This window comes from Gracilinanus agilis, chromosome 6 (assembly GCF_016433145.1).
Source record: "Gracilinanus agilis isolate LMUSP501 chromosome 6, AgileGrace, whole genome shotgun sequence".
Taxonomy (NCBI): Eukaryota; Metazoa; Chordata; class Mammalia; order Didelphimorphia; family Didelphidae; genus Gracilinanus; species Gracilinanus agilis.
This window is the reverse complement of record NC_058135.1, coordinates 164,445,195-164,450,382: the sequence shown is the minus strand read 5'-3', so window position 1 is coordinate 164,450,382 and position 5,188 is coordinate 164,445,195. Positions and strand designations below refer to the sequence as shown.

Below are 5,188 nucleotides of genomic sequence, written 5' to 3'. Positions count from 1 at the left end.
CTTCTAATTCTTGCTTTTCCTCAGCCTTCACTTCTTCATCCTCCCTCTGTCCCCTTTAAATGTGAGTATTTTCCAAAGTTCTGTTCTGTGTTCATTTTCATCTTTCTACTTTTTTGTGGTTTCACCCATTCAAATGAACAAAAAGCTGAAACCAAGGATAGCCTCAATGTCTATGTGGTTGCCTTTTTATGAAGTGATGACTGAGAAAAATTTCAGATCAACAATGGCCAGGGAGAAGGCAGAGGAAGGAGTCCAGACTGAACAAAATGATTCCATTCATTTGATGGTGGCAGGTGAGAGTGTTCTGAAATATAGTTTAAGATGAAGAGGGTATACAATACTTAGTAAGCTAATAAAAGCCTAAGGAGAGTGATTGAAGTCCAATTTAATGGACAGTCAGTCAATGAAATAAATACACCTACACAAATAGAAATGGAAGATGAAGATACAATTCAGGTGTTTCAGTAGCAAAAGAGGTCTTTTAATAAAAAAAGGAACCTGCTACTTTACTCTGGATCTATGTTCCACAGAAAAATAATACATTTATAAATAGAAATCTAAGATTTGGTTCATCTAATCTTATTTAGATCCTGTACTATATACAGTATAGTTTTCTCATTTCTTTGATTTCTAATTCTCTCTATTTCCTCTGCCAAGAATAGAAGCCGGTCTAATTTAATATCTCCTTCAATACATTTTTCTCTAACCACCCATACTTTTCCTAGACTCAGCATTCATTGGTTGCCATATTCCCATCCTCATATACTCATACCATCCCAAAGATCTGAGGTACCCATATACCCACATATTCCCAGTCCTCAACTTTCTACTTTCTCATGCCTCAATATCTCAATCTTACCTCTCACTGTTCTGCTTAGCTCTGCCAAAGCCTTTCACTGTGTTCTCTAGAATGTCTACCTCATAATAAGCAAACTTCCTTTCACTCTAAACCACTTTTTTTCTGAATTATTGTTCATTTTTAACATTCTTTTCTTTTAAAATTTTGAGTTCCAAATTCTCTTCCTCCCTCCCCTTCCTCTACCCATTGTAAAGGCAAGCAATATGATATCACTTATACATATGAAATCCTGCAGAACATATCTCTATATTAGCTAGATTGCAAGAAAGAAAGAAAGGAGGGAGGGAGGGAGGGAAGGAAAGAAGGAAAGGAAAGGAAAGGAGAAGGAAGGAAGGAAGAAAGAGAGAGAAAATTAAACTTTTTTTTACAGTCGGAGGTCATCGGTTCTCTCTCTCTAGAGGTGGATAACATTTTTAAAAAACCATGTGTCCTTTGAAATTGTTTTGGATCATTGTATTAACCAGAGTAGTCAAGTCTTTCACAGTTGACCATCAGTACACATAATTACAACATTGCTTTTTCTATGCAAAATGATAGTATGATACTTTTCCCTTAACTTTTCACTTTCATCAATTCATATAGGTTTAAACTACTTTAAAAAAAACAAACAACCTTCCCCATCATCTATCCCTCACTAAGACATTGCTCTCTTCTGGTACTTCTGCTTCCTTTACCAACCTTTCCAGTACTGGCTACACTTTCCCTCATATTTCCAACTAACTGATTATGGTAGAGGAGTTGGAATTCTCCTCGTTCCCCATCATCACTTCTGGATCCACTCTTGGCCACCTTCACTAAGCCAATATTCTTCCTTTGATGTTATTCTATCCAAATTTATTACTATATTCACATTCCAAATGCTCTTGCCTATTGTTCCCTAGGATATTCATCTTCCTTCTTTGATGAGTTCAGTTCCTGGATCATTCTCTCCTCCCTATTTCCTACTCTAGATATTGATTCCCCTTCAAATACAGTATGTCCCACTTCCTACATATACTCCATTCCGATGACCTACTGCTCAATTCTACCTCAGTTACACAAAAAGATGGTCACTTCTTTGACTCTGGATCACTATGTGTTCCATTCCTGTGTTCATGAACTTTGAAATTCTTTTATTTGGCCATGATCATTTTTCATCTCATCTTGCCTATGTTTAATTTTATTTTTACTCTTTAAATCCTTACCTCCCACCTTAGAAGCAACACTATGTATTGGTTCCAAGGCAGAAGAATGGTAAGGGTAGGCAACGGGGGTTGAGTGACTTGCCCAGAGTCACACAGCTCAGAAGTGTCTGAGGCCAGAGTTGAACCTTGGACCTCCCATCTCTAGACCTGGCTATCAATCCACTGACCTACCCAGCTGCCTCCTTGCCTATGTTTTATGACCCTTAACCCTGTTTATATATTCATTGTGACATTCATTTCATTTCTTCTGTTCCTCAGTTTTTCTATAGATCATCACCCATGCACTGACTATACTATTCTCCTTTCCTTATCTTGGCCCCACCTTGGTGAACCAATTTAACTCTATGCTATCCTGAATCATCTTGCCGCCTTGTCCTAAAGCTGAACATATCAGACCATGGAGCTGAATGGAGCTAGAAAAAACTATAAAACCAGCTGACTAACATTCAGTTCATCAAGGCAAACATTCTGTTCCTTTCTAATAGATTCATGATCAAAACATTCAGCAGTGGCTACTCTAAACCTCATCTCTTCTCAAGATTCTCACTTATGGCAATCCCATTCAGCCAAAGACTTCACTTCAAATTATGCCCCCCTCAAAAAAAATATTGAGAACATTCAACAACTCCCTTTTCTCTCTTCCTCATCTTGTGTCACTTAGCTATCTCCCCTCATTAGCTTTTCCTTTTCTCTGGTCTCAGATGAAAAGGGAGCAGTTATTTCCATAGCAAACTCATCAGACCCCTTTCCTGCCAACCTCTCCAAAACATTGTTCCAATTATGATATCCATTCTTCCTCTTGTCTTTCATCTCTATCTACTGGTTCTTTTCTTGCTTTCTACAAACATATCTATATCTCCTCTATGCTTAAAAACTCCTCACTTGATTTGACTATTCCCACTAGCTAGTATCTTATATTTCTGTTCTCCTTCATGGTTCAACTCCTTGAGAAAGCAGTCTGCATTGGGGAACTTTACTTTTTGTCTTCTCATTGTCTTGTAAACTCTTTGTAATTTGGCTTCCAACTGAAACTGCCTTCTCCAGAGTTGCCAGAGACAACTGACAAACCAAATGGCCAGATCATCCTCTAACTCTCTACAGCATTTGACACTACTGACAATCTCCTTCTGGATGTTCTTTACTTTTTATTTAAAAAAACAACAACAACACTCTTACCTTCCAGTCATAGAATTGGTTATTCTAAGGCAGAAGAGCAACAAGGGCTAGGCAATTGGGGTTAAGTGACTTGCCTAGGATCACACAGCTAGAAAATATCTGAGGCCAGATTTGAACCCAGGTCCTCCCAACTCCAGGCTTGGTACTCTTCCACTGTACTCTCTTATACTCATTTTTTTTAATTTAGAATTTTTTATATTACATTACATTTTTATATTATATATGTATATAATACATATTTTTCCATGGTTATATGACTCATGGTTTTTCCCACCCCTCTTCTCTCTCCCCCTCCCAGAACTGACAAGCCACTCCAGTGGATTATGCATGTATCATTGTTCAAGACCTGTTTCCATGTTACTCATATTTGCAATAGAGTGATCTTTTAACATCAAAACCCTAATCATATCCCCATTGAACTACATGATTGATCATATGTTTTTCTTCTGTGTTTCTATTCCCACAGTTCTTTCTCTGGTTATGGATAGCATTCTTTTTCATAAATTCCTCTGAATTGTCCTAGATCATTGCATTACTGCTAGTAGAAAAGTCTATTACATTCAATTGTGCCATAATGAATCAGTCTCTGTGTTCTCCTGGTTCTGCTCCTTTCACTCTGCATCAATTCCTGGAGGTCTTTCCAGTTCACAGAGAAATCCTCCAGTTCATCATTCCCATCAGCACAATCATATTCCATCACCATCAGATACCATAATTTGTTTAGCCATTCTCCAATGGGCAGACACCCCTTCATTTTCCAATTTTCTGCCACCACAAAGAGTATAGCTATAAATACAAGTATTTTTCTCTATTATCTCTTTGGGGTACAAACCCAGCAGTGGCATGGCTAGATCAAAGGGCAGGCAATCTTTTAAAGTACCTTTTGCATAATTCCAAATTGCCCTCCAGAATGGTTGGACCAATTCACAACTCCACCAGCAGTGTATTAATGCCCCAATTTTGTCATATCCCCTCCAACAATTATCACTTTCCTTTGCTGCCATATTGGCCAGTCTGCCAGGTGTGAGGTGGTACCTTAGCATTTTTTTTAAACCCTTACCTTCCATCTTGGAGTCAATACTATGTATTGGCTCCAAGGCGGAAGAATGGTAAGGGTAGGCAATGGGGGTCAAGTGACTTGCCCAGGGTCACACAGCTAGGAAGTGTCTGAGGCCAGATTTGAACGTAGGACCTCCCGTCTCTAGGCCTGGTTCTCAAACCACTGAGCTACCCAGCTGCCCCCCTTAGCATTTTTTTAATTTGCATTTCTCTAATCAGGAGGGATTTAAAACACTTTTTCATGTGCTTATTGATAGCTTTATTTCTTCATGTGAAAACTGCCTATTCATGTCCTTTGACCATTTGTCAATTGGGGACTGGCTTGATTTTTTGTAAATTTAACTTAGTTCCTTATATATTTGGAAAATTAAGCCTTTGTCAGAGAGTTTTGTTATAAAAATATTTTCCCAGTATGTTGCTTTCCTTCTAATTTTGGTTGCATTGGTTTTGTTTGTACAAAATCTTTTTAATTTGATATAATGAAAGTCATTAATTTTACATTTTGCAATGTTCTCTATCTCTTGTTTGGTCTTAAATTCCTTCCTTTCCCACAGATCTGACAGGTATACTATTCTATGTTCACCTAATTTATTTATGATTTCACTCTTTATTTAAGTCATTTACCCATTTTGAATTTATCTTGATATTAGTTTTAAGATGTTGATCTAAACCTAATTTTTTCCATATTGTTTTCCAATTTCCCAGCAGTTTTTGTAAAATAATGAGTTCTTGCCCCAAAAGCTAGGATCTTTGGGTTTATTGAATACTAGGTTGCTGAGGTCATTTACCCTATTCTATTCCATTGATCCGCCTTTCTGACTCTTAGCCAGTACCATATTGTTTTGATGTCCACTGCTTTATAGTACAGTTTGAGATCTGGTACTGCTAGATGCCCATCCACATTTTTTTC

General features: G+C 37.6%; 1 pseudogene; it reads left to right on the top strand.

Annotated features, from left to right (window-relative positions):
* Nucleotides 1-223: 223 nt before the first annotated feature.
* LOC123251928 lies at nt 224-468 on the top strand (annotated as a pseudogene).
* Nucleotides 469-5,188: the final 4,720 nt, after the last annotated feature.